The sequence below is a fragment of the Struthio camelus genome, chromosome 4 (assembly GCF_040807025.1).
Source record: "Struthio camelus isolate bStrCam1 chromosome 4, bStrCam1.hap1, whole genome shotgun sequence".
Taxonomy (NCBI): Eukaryota; Metazoa; Chordata; class Aves; order Struthioniformes; family Struthionidae; genus Struthio; species Struthio camelus.
Genome location: NC_090945.1, coordinates 12,065,588 through 12,083,373, shown reverse-complemented (window position 1 = coordinate 12,083,373; position 17,786 = coordinate 12,065,588). Strand labels below are relative to the sequence as shown.

The 17,786-nt window shown below is 45.2% G+C and overlaps 1 protein-coding gene across 3 annotated transcripts in view; it reads right to left on the bottom strand.

Moving 5' to 3' along the window:
• The window catches only part of CDS1 (CDP-diacylglycerol synthase 1), a 385,867-nt gene that overhangs the window by 120,017 nt on the left and 248,064 nt on the right, over nt 1-17,786 (bottom strand). For all 3 annotated transcript variants that reach the window (XM_068941516.1, XM_068941514.1, XM_068941517.1), the window contains 2 exons: nt 3,952-4,043; nt 1,991-2,105 (listed from right to left, as the gene is read on the bottom strand). The gene's annotated coding sequence lies outside the window, so the exon portion shown is untranslated. The remainder of the gene's footprint in view (nt 1-1,990; nt 2,106-3,951; nt 4,044-17,786) is intronic.

Sequence of the window (17,786 nt, the reverse complement as noted above, 5' to 3'; positions counted from 1 at the left end):
TCATACAGGTCCATTCAATGCACTATTCATTAAACTGCACTCATAAAATAGGAAAAGAAGGATTCCAGTATTTAAAGACCAATTCAGTACATGTACATTTGCGATCTTCTGCCATTACTCCTGTCCTACTATACCTCTGAGTGACAGAGAACTCAAATCTCCTGAGAGCTCTCCGCTGAAGCTAGGACAGAAAGGAAGAAGTGAAGTGTGAGCTCAATTCAGGTGTGACATTCTAGCTGGGCATCTCTCCCCTTGGCAGCTCACTAGGCAGAGAGCGAGGAGACGTACACTCCTTACAGCCGATGTTCCCCTGCACACCCACAGGCAAGCCTCACAAGGAAACTAGCAGCTTCCCATGCCTTGACTCAAGCCGGCAGCGGCAATCCAGTTGCAAGAGAACTTTCCCGGGGTTTGAGCCCCTGCCGCTGACAAGCCAATCTGCACTTAAAGGGCTTAGCTGAGTTTTACAGGAACAGCATGCACCGAGTCAAACCTCAGTCAACACATGGGGGTAGAAGAGTAGAGAAAATACTTGTTGAGCAGGACTTGACAAGTCTTATGGCTTCTCCTTACGTTTTCCTTACATGTCCAACAAAGATATAGCACCCATGAGATCCTCCTAAAACCACTTACTGCCAGCATGGTGAGATTTATTACTGTGCCATCTAGATCAGCCCCACATATTCTGGCACGTGTGATGTCCTTATCACTGCGTCTCCCTGCGCCAACACAAAAGTAGAAGAAGTATCAACTTAGAAATCGCTAATCTGAACTCCCATTTTCTTAACAGGTTCTGTATTGGCCTGTAGGTCAGTAAGAACGAAAGAGGAGCTAAATAGTGGTTTAACAGAAGATTAATACAAAACTCAGCTTGATAGAGAAGGTTTACGTGAAAGTTTTCTTCATACCAAGACATATTCTTTCAAAGATCGAGCCACAAAATGGAACCAAGGTGGAGAGGAGCTAAGATGATCCTCATAAAACAGAACGGGAACATGCAAAATCTGCTATAGGAGATAACATGGAACGTGCCATAAAACAATCCCCAAGCCTCCGAGAGAAGTATTGTCAAAGAAACAGCAGGAGGGAAAATGTAACAAAAGAACACACACAGATAGATATATTACTTCACAAGTGGAGGAATCTGAGAAGTAAAATAAAGGAAGCGATTTAGAAATAAGTAAGTAGCTGACAGAGTGAGAGCAGAGCGATTTCTAGCAGCAAAACAGCAGGAGATGAGCCTTAAGAAGGCAAGGATGAGGGCGAGGGTGAAGAGGTTAAGCAACAGAGAACGAAGATATGAGAGAAATGCGAAAGCAATGCATTATAATTATACAGAGACTGTTATGTCAGCTGAGATACTTTGGGGAACTAAACCTTAACAGCAATAGCAACATTAACAGATATACTAACATTACAGTCTACTGCCAAAATCTTTCCCACCAAATTATACACCCTCTCCCCAATGCTTTTCTTTCCAAAGCACACTCATTTTCATTCAGACCACAAACGTTTTGACGTCTCCGTTATAATTATCTCCTTGACTGAAGGGACAAGCAATATAGTCACTGCAAAGTGCAAATTCGCGCCAGCCCCTGCTAGCATTCACAGGGGCCTAGCTGTTGCAGGCTCTGTCCCAGAGACCTCCAAGAAGCAGCCTGAGTGACCCACCAGCAAGGTACTGCCACTGGGAGCTGGGGTCACGGTCGCCCCACAGGACCTCTTCCATCCAGCACCCCACAGATCTCCACCAGCAATAACTCAGGCTCCTGCTCAGAAACACTGGCAATTAGATTATGTTGCCCAGGGCGGACAAACAAGACCAGGGGCTTAAAACAAACAGAGCCTAGTTCAAAAGGAAGCAGGAGGAACACAGTATATACTTGGGAAAACCACACTAGTGCGTCAGCAACGCCCAAGCGAGGCAGCAGAGACATGGCCTCCTCCTCAGCCAGCACCATCCTCCCGCCACACGCAAGCCCCCACTTACGGTTAGTCGTCCTGCTTGTAGGAGAGCGAAGCCTGGGCACCACTGTCTCTCACTCAGGAGCTCCGACTCAACCCAGAGGCTGCAGACTCCATCAGCCCAGACCAGTAGGACACACCTGCAGCAGAACCACCAACTGAAGCCCTCTCATGGCAAGCCCAACTCCTTACATCACCTCAGCCCCACAGCTCTTCACCTTCCAGCCCCTCTCCTTTCTGCCTGGAACACAGGTGAAACAAACCCCACCACGAGCTGCCACTAAGCAGCTGCCCTCAGGCAGGGCCCAGGTGCACCCCGTGCCTGAGACAAGCAGGCAGGTGGGCAACAACGACCCCCAGCTGGGCCCAGCAGAAGGGCTGCTGTGGCTCTCCCTGCTTGCTGCCCTTTCCCGGGCACAGGCATCGCTGCGAGGTGGCGTTTGCCCCTCTTCCAGCAGGGGCAGGCCTTGCAGCACCATGCTCGATGCCTCTGGCCTGCCAGGCCTGGGAGAGCCACCTCAGCACGCCCAGGGTGTCACCCAGAAGTGCCTAAGGCAGGAGCTGTCTGGTTTTTGCTTTCCCAAATTTCTTTTGCAGGCCAAGTGAGCACCCTTCTGCAACAGGCAGCTTGCAGCAGGGTAGGGGATGTTTCTAGGAGAACTGGCCAGGCGAAACTCTGCTGTGAACTGGCTTCAAGAGGAGGTTAGAGCCCAGCAGCAGCCTGCTTACGCTGCCAGGGAAATCCGAGTTTCCTCAAGCGGCTCACGCAGGTTTGCCACTATAGGCCACAGCTGATGTTTAAACACTTCCCTGGCAGAGTGGGATTTGGTTCATTTGCTTCTAGTTTCGCTTTTCTAAATCAGAACTGGAGAAATCAGTTCTCCTTTCCAAGAGTTTATTATAAGCGCAGCTCTGGAGCTGGGGTCAGGCAAATCCTCTCTTGGTTTGTTGACTTTGGCTTTGTCTCTGCTACCTTCCTTATACAAAAGGGTTGACCGCAGGTAATAGGGTAGAACAAAAGCAGCTGGCTAAATCCTGATCCCCCACTCACTGAACTGTCTTACAAACTAGAGGACTTACAACATAGATCCATTGGATATGGATGCTGTAAATGAAACCTGATGCAGCAGTTGCCTGCTTTCTTTGAAAGGGTCTGCCCTGCTGCCTCTGTGGGCAGCCAGCAAAGTACTGGAAGAGCTGAGGGCTGCCTTGCCGCCAGCACTGTGAGCATGCCCTCTGCAGCCACCCCTCCAGGGCAGCTGGAGCTGCAGGCAGCAGCAGCTGTACCCAACTCCACTCCTCATTTCTCACAGCTGGGACAAAAAGCACTGCTGACTGCCACTGCCCTTCAGTATCGCTGTCTCGCTGTCATTGGTACCCCACGACTGCAGGACAGCATGCCGTTCACAGGGTACGGGTGAGCACCTAGAGCCTTGCAGCGTTCACGAGCGCAGATCTGCAGGGCGCCTGCTGCCTCTGCTGGTGCAGTACGGGCAAGCCGGGCCGTGCTGGCAGAGCCACGCAGAGCCGCTGGCACCCGGCCCTGCCGGGGCCTTTGCTGCCTGCATTTGCACCTCTCACCGCTGGAAACCTGCCATGCTGGGTACTCTGAGGGGGATTTTTGGCCCAGGAGTTGGCAGAGTTTTTGCTTTACAAAGGCCCACACTATTGGACCACGCTGCCATCCATCTGTGCATGTACTGCGGTGCATGTGGATGAGGACGGAGATTTCTCATTGCCGGGCAGCAAAGATACTGGAGTAGCTTCATTTTTTTCCCCTCACTTTCTTTTCATGGCCTGTGGACTGCTTTTTCCCAAAACTGTGAGCAAATGCTATAACAATACCAAAACAATTGAATCTTTTTTTCACTCTTTTTTTCCCCAAACAAGTCTAGAGAGTTTTTATCAGTCCACAGTAGAGGAATTTGGCTGAATTTCTTTGTGAATAAAATGCTAGATTGAAAGCACGTTTATAGCTCCACTCACAAGTAGCACAGGAGCAGCAGGATCACAGGGCTGATGTAGTATGGAATCCCATTTCTAAACAGAGGAGTAGCATCCAGCAGAGTTGTTGAAGCCTAGAAAAAAACAAATCATTAAGGTGGAATCAAGCAAGTTAACATAGAGCAATAATATAAAAGCAATAATGAAAACACTGAGTTACGTAATAAAAAGTCAAAACTTGGAAAACTGTCAACTGTTTAAAAATCATTATGGCTTTTTTAGTCACTTGTTAAGGGAAAACGTTAAACTGTTCCTTTCGGATGGCCATGTGAACTAGACCACATCTTGGGTGGCGGCTGTGCTAACTCACCCATGCTAGCGGCCTGTCTGCTGAGATGATGGCAGGCTTCTTTCAAATGCCTCTAACTGTGCTAGTTTTACACTGGCACCTCAATAAGACTCTCCCAAAAGGGAGGTAGGATCTACCAGAGTTTTGCAGCTTTCAGAAAGCCAACAGAAATCTCTATCAAATAACTTTAAACACCTAATAATTAATGGTGCTATTTTTCAAAGTGTGTTTATGAAACATCTAGATCTGGAAATTATACTAACACAGAGTGCCCTTCCAGCACACCAGAAAACTTTTTGAAGACATGAAACCCACGTACAGTTCTAATTCCTCTATCTTAAAAACACCATGTCCCGCTTGTATCAGTTCAACCTTATTTTTTGTCCAAAATATTTTTACTTACCAGGGGACCACACACAAGACATTTCAGATGGCTTAGTTTCTTTTTGGCAAACTCATGGAGGGACTAAATATGTAAGGAATCCAAAATTACTGATTAGAGAAAGTTACTTGAAAATTACTTTGCCTCTAAACATGCCTGCTCCCCGCTGACTGCAGGACTGCAGGAGCTGCTGACCTCCAGCACTGCCTTTATAAACCTTGCAGACCTGAAACCCTTTCTGTAAGTTTGTGACCTGATGTTAACAAGGTACCTGAAATACCATTTCAGGATGCTCATGTTCCTGTTTCAGTGGCTTCCAGAATAGGGTGGGGATTTTTGCCGATTACCAAAAGGCTGTTCAGGCCAGGGTGCCACAATCAAACTGATCAATACAACTGGATGCTTGTAGACTTCATTATATATGACATAATCAAAGCAATTCACAATCAGGGGCTGGATGGAAAGTACACTGACACCATCTATCACATTATACTGATACCTGAACCAGCTCTGGAAAGAACTCCCACCTGAACACTGGAAGCAAAACAGCAGCAAGGCCCAGAGCATGGCATGTGCTAAGTAGCCCATCTTTTTAGCATCTTAATAATCTGTCCTTGGGAATGGTAGTCAACACACAGATTTCGGCATCTAATTCTTGGACTCTGGATTGCCCCTGGAAGATCCCATCTTTTTTCTACTGAATTTACAGAGGACCTGTTATCTTCTGAGTTGCATCTGAATCAGTTGTTTCAAGTGGGGGATGACGACCTCACATGGAGGGCAGGTTAGCTCTCCACCCTGTACTGCTGGGAGAACTCTAGGCAGAGACTATTATTCCGGCTAAGCCTGCCGTATTGCATACCCTGTATTTGTCCTGTGGTCACTCATGGCATCTTCACCTGCCATGGTAGGAGATCTGGATCACAAAGAGAGATTTGAATTTTTAGCATATTTTCTCAGTGGTTCCACGCTGGGTCATGTTCCCTTTTGTATACATTTCACTGGTATAATAGTTTTGCTGTACGGCCCTCTCCCTTTCCCACTTCTACAAAAGGCATCAGGTCAGTTACCTTTAAATGCTATCCAGCATTCAAAAACGTAGACAACGAACAGGAAGGCAAAGTGGTTAGGCTTTGGAGGCTTTCCAGGGGCTTCAGTGAGCTTTCAATCAGCCCCTTTGTGTGTCGGCAGCCCTGAATACTGCCCCATCACAACTGAGCAGGAGAAAGCAAGTGCTGATGAGAAAGGGATCGTCCCATCTGCGGGAAATCTCAGCCAGTTTTATATCCAAAGGTACGGGCTTCCATCAGATTTCCCGTCACTGTTTTGCCCAGCGCTACGGAGCAGTTAACTCCACGGTGAATCTTTCTCATGTAACACAGCGTAAGTGAATATAGCGCCATGTAACTCTTAATGAGAGTCCATGTGATACTGCCTGTCACTGGGGTGCCTCTGGAAACGAGGCCCGGGTAATCACCACAGAGGTATTCTACACATTCAGTCATAAATAATTAAGAATAACCTGCCTTCTTCAGCCCACTGAAAGAAGATAATGTCATTTGGCTCAGGTCTGGGGAGTTTTTATTTCCCTTTGGTATCGTGTCAAAAAGCCTTATAAATATATTGCACTGAAACAATCACCCGAGGGTAACTCTGGCAAACAAACCAGTTCTTACACCTGAGTCTCCCAGGCAGGGACTGTAATTAGGATCACAATCTGTGTGACAAAAAATTATATAGTAAAGGATAATAATTGCTCACTGGGAAGGAGGTGGAACAGGAGACAAAAGGAGAGAATGAATGAATTGAATCCTTTAACCGTTCAGAGAGGGCAGTGGGAGGATAAGAGCAGAAACAGAAACACATTTAGGATTCAGTTCTCAAGGGAGTGTGTAACGGGTTTGTTAGCAGAAATGCACTCCCCCTCTGTGTGCTTCCAAAACCATACAAAACCAGGTGCAACTGCATTTTTCAGTGCACAATTGGTCGTTACAGTCACAGCCTCCTGATATGCTATTCCTAAGGCTAGCATGTCAAAAAAAAATCTTTTCTGAGCATACATTGGCATTTCTGAGTATGCAGCTGTTGCACACCCCTGAAATACTAATATTCCTACAAGAGACCACAGATACTTGTGCATATTGTTCCAAGGCATGTCTGGGAAGATACCTTTCCAGATACATGCATTCCACTGTGCTGCTCCCACCAGAGAAATTCTAGCAATTCTAAGATATTATGTAATAATTAAAAATGAATTTTTGGGTAGGTAACTATTTTCCTTTGCCTTCTCTTCTATGCTTATCTGCGTTCTCTGAACTCTCAAGAAATTTACCTTTTTTGCTTCTTCCAGCCTTCCATTCCCAGATGTGTCTAGATTATGGTCTGTACAGCTTTACATGGACCCAAGGCCACAAAACATTCACCTCACCTTTGGGTCCAGTTAACCTTAAGAGTGAAAAGCAATACTGAATATTTTATTGAAGATAACGTATTAGATTTTTGCATTTTGGTGAACTACAGAACCTTATTCTTTTACACATGCTTGCCCTCCCTAGCAAATAAAAGACAGATGTGTGGCTCTGTGGTCTTACACAAAGTCCACTCGTGTCACCCTGGAGAGCTAAGTGGAGCTGATGATATGGCTGATGTCTAAATGGATTCCCTACAGGAGGAGGAGAAGCTGGCTGATTTGCCAGCAGGGTTGGACTTCACCTGATCATTTCTGTTTATTTCCTCCTGCTTCCACTTTTTGTTTCCCTTTCTCCCTTTTATTTTCTATGCCTGGCTCTGCTTCATGTTTCGAATCCTGTTTCAGATGGGTGCTACGCGTGAAGGAGAGCCAACCTAATAACAGGACTGCATATCTGTCAATCACAAACTCTTTCACTGAACAAAACAACTGAAATATTAGAAGCAAATTAATGATAACATTCACCATTTGATCTCAAAGCTGGGACGATAATCATGGTTTCATTGATTGGAAACCTAAAAAGTAGGAAGGGACAGAGTGATTTGCCAACCTTAATCCAGAAGATCAGTGGTAGAAATTTATTTCAGTGCAGTGTTCAATTAATTGGCAATTTTAGCTACACTGCAACCCCTACCTGACCTGAGCTTGGTGTTTAAAATTTAAATACTATTTAAAATGTATCTCAGAGATATGAGTTTTCATTCAGTCGTTTCCTTTCAGGAGTTAAGAACATACTCCCATCACAGGGACTTTTCCTTACCATGTCAGTGCCTGAAATTCAGCCTTGAGCTTTACCCATCAGGTGTGCTTCCTCCTACTCACCGCACACGCTGCTATTCCCTTTGTCTTTCAGGAGTTCTTCTGTGACACTTCCACCCCTACTTCCCCCAAAGTCAGGGCACATCCAAATATTGCCACGTCTGCATCGCTTGCTGTCTTTGGTCCCTACTAACTAGCACAATTTCTTCTCTAGTGTTGATTTCTTCATGGGGAAGCTGATCCTCAGTCTGTGCTGTATAAATTGCAACAGCTTAGACAATGAGGATGAAGAAGACTTTTGTGTGTGTTTTGAGTCTACATTCCTGACTGCTGCAAAGTCCTCAAATACCATGATGACAACTGAGAATCCCCAAAACAAAGGAGATGGTCCAAAGGCCTGTGAACTGTGAAGAGTTTGCTCTTGAGGAAAGATCCCCTGTATCAAGCAATTCGGGAAACAGTTTATTTTTCTCTCTTTCTGGTTCCATTATTTCTGACCACTTTTCCTTTTACTCTTGTGCAAGCTGGGGAAATAGTGTCTCCACCAACACTGCAGTGCAAAAAAAAAAAAAAAAAGAAAGAAAAAGAAATGGTGTCTCTAAGCTTTTCAGGCTCCTTCACCTGTTTGAAATACCAGACCTGGTATGTGATGAATTGCCTCCTGGAGCATTTATTTGTTACCATTTACTAACCAGTTTAGACTTAATTTTTAGGGAGCTACAGGTAGCCTCACTACATCTGGCCAAGGTAAGTGAAGTCTTAGCAGCGGAAAGATCCAAGTCATGCTCTTCCCACCAGTTTTCTCATGGGAAGACAGCACTTAGCAGTAATCACAATCAAATAAAACCTATTTTAAACCTTACGAAACATTAATTTTAGCCAGACACCTCATTAGCCACTAGGAAATCATTCTTTTCCCAAACCTCCCCACTGTTTTGCACAATCTGAACCTGGCTGGTTTATTCCCTTTTGTCATCACAGCCTTAGGCTAGAATGGAAACAAGATTCTACAGTCTGATCAAGCAAAGCGTTACAGTGAAAACCAACGTAGTGCGCTTTGTTCTGAACTAAAGAATGAGGAAAGGATATTTGAACACCCGTTTTTTAGACTCTTAGCTCAAGAGCCAAGGGAGAGAGAGTTCAAAGGGTGTCAACTGCACGACTACAAATAATTTGTGACACAGAAATCATTTACTATCAGATTATTTTAAGTTTGTTGAGAGTTCATTTTTGAATTAGCAAATTTACCCACTTTTTGTATATAAAAAATAAACCTCACAGAATGATGAAACTTCTATTACTAAAAAAAAAAAAAAAACCCAAACCCAAACCAACCGGAGACATTCTACGCAGCCAGATCCTTCATCTCCCTGTTCAGCTAAACTCTCCTTATTTCTAGGCTTCCACATTTTATTTGTACCTAGGCTTTCAACAGAGATCATAAACTTGGATTTCAAATCTTGGATGCATCTGGGGAAGAGCAGAGAAGAAAAAGGGGAACACAGAGGGGCCTGGCAGTTTGGGTGGCATTAAAAAAAAAGTATTCAGGCAGAGTGTAGTGAGAATAGTGGTTTGAAAATACAGCCGTGAAGGAAGAGTCTCCAGAGAAACAATGGGAAAGGAATAAATAAAAAGAAAGTTATAAATTCATCTATTTGCTCTTCCCTGACCCTTGCTTTTACTCCTCTTCACAGCAACTACCCTGGGAAAGGCACAATGCTTTCCCCTGTCACAATATTGAGAAAAATTGAAATGGGGAAGAAAGACCACCAGATGCTTTATTGTCTTAGGCGTTTCCACATAATTAGCTGGGAATAAAGGTCCTCTGCATGGTTTCATTGCATTGAATGAACTTGGATATTGCTACACAGTAGTGTGTTTTATGATTCATGCTCTGTTATCCAGTGGCTTTTTGAAAACTGCCAGCTACTTTATCACTGACGGCCAAGCCTGGGCCTACAACTTAAAATGCAGCAATGCAAAGTTAACTGTGCATGACAGATGTCCATGAAATTGTTTAACACACGCACGCATGCACACCCCCCCGCCCCCAACCACAAAGCTGTCTCTTGCCCTCCTGCTCCTCCCTATGCCTCTTGCTGCGAGGTCAATGCTGTTATTAAATATAAAAAAACCCTGCTTACTGCAAAAAAAATTGTGAGTGGATGACAAAGACCAGAGGTTTCTGTAGTAATTGTGTTCTCTGCTAGGGAACTTTCCAAAGTTGTGAGAGTGATGAAGCTAGATCAGTTTGTCTATGCTGAGAGGGTAGGGTCTCCTCTTCCCCCTCCCTTTCCCTCTCCTCTCCTCCAGAAGGGAAACTTGGGGTGATGGCCCAAGATGCTGAAGTTTTGACTGGATTTTCAAAACTGCCACTGTCGCTTTAGGAGCGCTACTTCCACAGGAGAGGCTCATGGGGCATAATCTTTCTTCCATTATGTCTTAAACCTAATTTTCCATTGACTTCTATGGCAGAGGATTAGGATCTCGTGGTCTACAAAATCTTCATTCACGTTCCTCTTCAGAGGACAACGCTGGGTAACTCAGGTGGAATTACTTCTAGTATAAACTAGGCCAAGAGAAGCAGGCTCTCTGAGAAGGAATAAGCTCTAGGCAAGGCCAAGATGATCTCTGAAGTGGCTTTTACCTGGGTTGGGTGTGGGGAGCTGCCTGGTGCCTGCCACTTCCCTCACGCGAGCACAGATTTTTCCTTGCTCCCTGACCCACTTGTCAAGCAACATGGCATTAGATGAGAGGCGGGTAAGCGTAGTCCTCTCCTTTCTTTGCGCTCCATGAACAGCTCTATTGATTGCCATTGGGTTATTAGCATGGGAAGGTGGTACCAAATCTGAATAAAAGTGACAGCATCTAGCCAAAAGAAAGGAAATGGTGAATTGGCTCCCTGAAAAAGGAGAGGAGAGAAATCCCCTGACCCTGCTTGGACTTACTTTGTATTCTGAAAAGGACAAGCCCTTTCCCCAAGGTTTATTGGCCAGTCTGACAGGCAGGAAATAAAGCATGAGAAACCTTCCCTGCGGTCAGCAAATGCAGGTTGAGGGGACATAGGACGCCGTAAGATGAATTTGTCAGATCACAAAACCCCCCACAACAAATGAAACAAGCGAAAACCAAAATCACAAGCAAGAGCCAAAAAATAAAGGTTTCCACTGTCCTTTTTGTTATGTCCAAACAAACGTGCAATTCACTTCTGTTAACTTCATGACTTTTTCCAGAAAAAGCAATAATTCTGCTATATAGAGTATTGAGCCAAATTCTCTGCCATTAGATGGTGGATACACTTCTGTCTTCAACAGAGCTGGGTCAGTTTCTTCCACTCGGTGATTTGGGCCCATGCCCCTTTTTTATGGACACTAAAGGCAAGCATAAAGCTTAGTCTCCAGTAGATGAAATCCCCGTCCATACTGAAAAAGACAGTCATGATTTTTAACAGACCTCAGTGTAACTTCTAGGAGACGTTTCAGGAAGAGAACCAAGGGCTTGGAGTGACAGGTGTAACAGAGACCAATTTCTCTGTGATATTTATTTTTAAGTGGTATTAGTTTCCCTCTGACACCCGTTATTAACTCAGACTTATTTCTAATTGTCTGAGTAACCAATTCCCTCTTTCACGCTCAGGGCTAAGCAAGGCTTATCAGCGTTAAGACACTCAAGATCCTCCAGAAATGTCAAGAAAATGATGTGCTTTTGATCTTTGCTAGGGAAAACAAACCCCCTGGCTCCTTGTAAAAGTTTTTGCTCCTTCAGAGCAGCAAAAAGTAGCTCCGGAGGATGCCAATTAGGTGCCGCAGGATCCTGTGCGCGTTTCTGCGTGCGTGTGTGCGTGCGTGCTTGCGGCCGGTGGGTGGCCTGCTCAACATTTTGGTGGATGTTTCATTCCCACCCCTTTTACTACGACCCTGGTCAGGCCACTTTTATGCCAGTGACAGCTTCATGAAGCACAAAACACGGCGCGATACATGGCATGAAATTGGCAACAAAGCCGAGCAAAGGCAGGAACAATCCTCTGGCAGGATGCGATCACAATATGGCTGAGTGGAGCTGGAAGCAGATGCCAGCGGCGCGCATTGTCCCGCTGACTGAAAAGACATGACCCCCGCGGCACAGCAGACAAGGAGGCCCTCCTCGTGAACCACAGCAGGAGGGGAGGCGAGGTGAAACCAATGAATAAATCAGGCGGGGGAAAGCGAGGAGAAAGGAAAATGCTAAAGAGGACTTTTATGGGGAGCAGGGGGGCGGGGGGGGCAGCTCAGCCCGCAGCAGCGCGGCCGCCCCAGCTCGTCGCACACTTGCACGGACAATGGCTCTTTAACAGATGGGCGCTGGGCTGAAAGGGGCCAAGGCTTGGGCAGTGCAGGAGCCCTGTTTGTTTAGTCTGCCGCGCGGGCAGGTGCCTGCAGAAAGGCGATGAGGCAGGTTAAGCGTCTCCCAGGCAGTTTAACGCAGGCCAGCCAGTGCATGGGCGAGCGCTGGGTTTATTGGCAGGGGACTGATCTTGTTAGACTAGTTTGTGAAGCCCTGGGGAAGGTGAGGAAGAGAGACCTCCTTTTTTATTTCATTTTTTTTTTCTTTTAAGCACAGATTTTCTTGTTCTGTGGCAATCAGGCCCCGGCAATAAACCTTGCTCGAAAGGCTGCATCATTTTAGAGACGCTGACAGAGCGTGAAACATCACAGCTTCCAGGGTGGCAACTATATGTCCAGACAGATGTTTGGTCTTTTCTCCCCTCCTCCAGTTTTCTGAATGGGGTTCTTCACCTAGTCCTGTATGTACCACGAGTCCTTGAAATTCAACTCACATGGCTCCTAAACTCAGCGATCTTAATTTCTTTCTGCAGTAACGGAGATGTTGCCATTTTGGCCAATTATTGATGACATCTAATTAAAAGAACCGGGGATCCCGGCTGCTAGAGTTGATTTTTCCTCAGTTAGAGGCTGGGAGGGGAAGACCACATGAACACACAGACATGAAACACCACGGAGAAACCCTGGACATCCCAGCCTGTAAGGGTGTGGGGCAGCACCACAGGAGACGAAAGCTTCACTTTCACAAAACAGTGATTTCCAGACTGCAGAAGAAAGGAAGTGTCGCCAGGAGGCCAGTGCCAGGGGAGGCTGCCATGAGGAAGCCTTCAGGAGAGCCACAGCTCTGACCAAGCCAGCGAGCGCCCCTGTGCAAAACTTTTCTTCACATTTTGAGAAGGCGAGCTAACTGCAGAGTCCCGAACGATGCCTGGTGTGGGCAGGCAGCCAGCAAGCCAACTTTGCATGCAGCCCTGCCGATGCACCTTTCTCGCAACCTGTGAACAGCCTGTGGTAATAGCAGCCCCCAAGGCTTTAAGAAAAGAAATCGCCTCCTTTGCTGAACCACAGCGTGGTTTTGTGATACCCTCTGTAGCACCCAAAACCAGAGAATTTTACTTGCATGATCCTACCCCAAAAGGGAAGCACAGTATGTTATAACAACAGGGAACATGCAAGGAACATGATGGATGGGGACATGGACAAGGAAGAAAAATATAGGCAGCGTCATGCCTGAGTGGCAATGGGAGTGCCACCTCTCCTCGCCAGATCATGGTAACCTCCGACCTAAAAGAACTAAAGAAGAGGATGAAGGGACACCCACACTGCTTGGACATAGTCCCACTCGGTCTTAAAGCAGTGCGGCTGGGTTTCTGGACCCGCTCCAAAGCCTGCTCCATGCTGCAGTGCACCCAGTGGGCGGCTGGCTTACGTCAGAGGTCTCTGTGCCACGTGGGGAAGGTGTTCCCAGCAGGCTGCACTCCCATCAAATTGCAAGAGTCATCGCTGGGCTCCAGGTTTCATTCCCAGCTGTGCTACTGACTGGCTGCATGACTTCAGACAAGATACATCACTGCTCTGTGTCCTGATTCCCCTCTTACCTCCATATCCCTTGAACTGCAAGGGCGGCAAATGCTAGTAAGAGCGTGCATTCTACCTGCCCAACGTGACTTTCATCTTGATCCAGGTATTTCTAGTTACTCTTCCTCTCAGGAGTGTAGGATGGTGGCATTTCCTATGTTGGTTTACCTTCTTATTTGCCATGAAACTTCTCTGTAACCCTGACTCACATTCAGAACAAAAACTTTGCTCCAGCTCCACCTGAACAGCCCTCTGGAGGATAAATAGGACTCATTCGCATTAGAGGCAGGAGGGTAGTATCCCCGCTGAATTTCTGAATCCGTGCCTTTCTACCCCAGGCCCCTCTCGCACTCTCTCAGGCACCTGTAGGTCTGTTTTGAAAAGGGGAGGTGAAAGCTTCTTTTCTACATGTATTGGGTGGCTGAATGACTATTGACCAGACCCACAAGAGATAGGTAAAAAAATTTCCAAGTAATACTTACTGTATTGAAAGGTTCATCTCCCCCCAGCTCTCTACATTTGTTTAAAAAAAGCCAAACCTTTCTTTGGCTGCATTCGGTTAAACAGTACAAAATATTAACCTCCACACACAATTACATATGCGATTGCATCTTTGATCTCTATTTTCTGGCATCAAAAACAGGGCCTTGAACTAGCAACCTAGACATGAAGGTCTTTCTAGTTTATTTCCAACTTGCAAAGCCTCTTATTTGAATATTTTTGATACAAAGTTAAACATTTTTCTTCAAAGCATCTAAGGACAATGGTAATGTTTTTTTCTGAATTTTTCTCTTCCCATTTAGTTATCTTTGTACTATTCATTTTTAGAGGCTTAAAGTGGAGTTTATGCGGCATTAGTATTCACAGGCACATGCTAATTTACTCTCACGTTCAGCTACGTAAGTGGGTTTTTTCAGATGAAACAGAGAGGATTAGATCTACATCACTTGCTCTGAAGAAAAGTTGCAACATGCCTCAACTTTCTATTCTTTTCAACACAGAATCAATTTCTACAACTAAACTTTTTTTTTTCCAAATCAATCTGCTGTAGCCTTGGAAAGAAAAAAAATATTGTATCCTGGTATGAGAGAGTCACAGAGCTCCCAACCTCTCCCTCTGCCTCCCTCCTTTCTTAGCGCTTGGGAGATATCACCACCACTGATCCCTAATAACATTCGCTATTCTTTCGGCCTTGTCCTAATACCGTCGCTAATACAAAGGGTGCACTCTAACCCACTGATCTGGGGCTGGCTGCAAGGACCGCTGTTGCTGGTGGGCTGGCTGACTGCTGAGCTGCCAGCCTGAAAGGCTTTGCCCTCCTTGTCGGATATTAGCTATGCCACTTAAAGGCAGGCAATGCAGTGATTTAGGTTGGCCCCAGGCAGCCAGCGGTTCCAAATGCTGCAGGCTCATAACTGTTCGGGGAATCAAACTTAGAAAAGGCGAGTAAGCTGTAAGGTCAATGTGTTCCTTCTCTGCATTTCACAACCGTAGAAATGTGCTTAAATCTACAAATGCGGTTGAAGGAGAAACTCTCAATAAGCCTTTTCTAAGTGTCCAAAAACATTCTCAACATAGGGCTGGAGAGAAAACATACTGCATTTTTGCTTCTGTTTCCACTTTGTAACTCAGATTTTAAATGTTATTACTGTTAAGTATATTAACATTTGAAAGTCAGCTCAAATTTTCATCACTTTTTCCTGTATTTTCTGTTTGGAAACAAGAGAATTACTGTCCTAAAATCCAGTTATGTTGTGAATTTGATTTGGAATATGTAATCCTCTATGACACGATAATAAAGTTACACAGGATATGAGCAGACACTCTGTTTTCTTCTTATGCAGCTTTAAGGAGGCTATGAACTCACCCCTCCCACCACCATACTCAGCAAACTTGCACTCACATACTGAATGCCTTTCATTCAGCAAAAATAAAGACAGTTTGGAGTTTTTCTTAGAATAGCTTTAATGTTGTGTTTCTTTTTGATGCCCTCCAGTGGCCAAGGTAGTACTGCTGCCAGCTTTTATTTGCCGCAGTGGAAAGAACGAAGAGGACTGTTTAACCAGTCAGCAAAGACTGGCACACAAGTTTATTGGACAAGAAAAGTATGTAATTCAGCAATTTGATTTTCACAACTCCTGAGCACCTATGCTCTCACGCATGTTCCTTCCTGAGATGTGGAATGCTTAGGAAGGAAGCAGTTTAATCCCAGACACCCATTTTTTCCAATCATAGCCATTCACTATTAAGGCATATTGCTATTTTTTTCTCGGGAGGAAAGAGGAAACCAAATTATCTCAAGAGATCAGAATTCTTTGTGGAGTAAATACAATGAAGTCGACTGAGTACGAGTAGTGAAAGACCAATACCACAGATCCATCAGCTACTCATATGCTCATAGTGTAACAATGACATTTGGTAGTGCTAATTACCTGATATTGCACCTCAGGTCCAGTATGATTTCTGATGGCTGTATTGTATTTTTCCCCTAACTATGCCACTAATAAACACGGATAGAAGTCACATGAGCTCACAAAAAGGACTTTCCAGACAAATAATTGTGTACTAAGTCAACCAAAGAAATGTAACATCTTCACATAAGCTAAGGGATGATTGCCTGGACAGAACACCAAGACTTGGCTCAGTTAGACATCAGGGTCACGTGAAGATGAGTACACCGCGCAGTGACAGGACCTGTTCCTGGGCACAGGAGAGCAATTGTCTATCGCAGGGTCAGGACTGTCTACCCCCTGCTAGGACTTTTCCTGATGCAGTTTTGGCCCACTCCAGCTAGCACCTTTCCCAAGGATTCCCAGGCAGAGTTCCGGCATGTGAAGGTACGTGCCCGGGATCGCTCCCTGTAAGCATCACCCTGTGTGAGCATCACCCTGCCCTGGAAGCTAAGAGGATTTACAGGCAAAGCCATGAGCTGTTCTGTACCACTGGCCTCTGTGCCTGGGAACGCTCTGGGGCATGTTTAATTGTGTAGTCTAGATATAACCTAAAGGCTCGTTCTCCCTTGGGACCCTGAAATTATAGCTGTTGCTTGGCATCAAACTTGAAGAACACTGCACTGCTAGTCTTTAAATATGTCCTATCAAGTTGCAATACAATTTATTATATAACACAAAAAACAGTAAGGGCTACAAACTCAGTCATTCCTGAGTTAGGATATTTTGGTTTTAAAGCTGCACAGACAAATTCTGACACAACCTTTAACCATTATCACTATTTTCATCTTTCACAAACATTACTGAATTTACTTCTGTAAAGTCCCCATGAAGAATGGTATTTTAAGTGCATTCATCTCCTATATGGGAAACAGGCACTGGGAGATTAAGACAGAAAATATTCACTCTTTCTTCTTCTTCAATTTGTAATACCTCTGCTTGTTTTTTCCCCAGTAATTAAAAGAGCACAGTTCTAAACCTGTACACATTCAAAGTGTAATTCCACCTTGACTTCAGCTGTTGGAATTACTGTTGAGCAAGTCTATCAGACTTGCTCAGAAGCACTGCATTTTGAGAACTAGAAAATAAAGAATTAGTACTTACCAGCGGAAGGTTGATTTTAAGTGAGTTTGCCTTGCATCAGGGAGAGGTGGGAACTCTACCAGAGGCAGGATCAGAACATAGCTCTCTAGGGCACCATTTAGATACTTCACTTATAAGAACACTTTAATGTCCTTCAAAACGGTATGCCTTCACACAGGCCCTTCACCCCTTCCAGGTCAGCACTAACCAAAGATGAAGTCCCTAAGCAAAATGGTCTCCATCGCTTCCAACCTGAACTTCCCCATACAGCAAGTCCATGAGACATGTCGTTGTGGAAAAGAGCGATAAGTTACGTGATCAGAGAGGGAGCAACGCTACTGTAATGCCTGCACACAAGAGGTCTGAATTCTGGAATTTTTCATCAAATGAGCGCTTGGCTTTGCCTCTTAACCATTCTTTTAAAAGACACTTAGTATGTAGCCTTCCAGATTAGGAAATCTACCTCCCCAGCATAGCACATCCT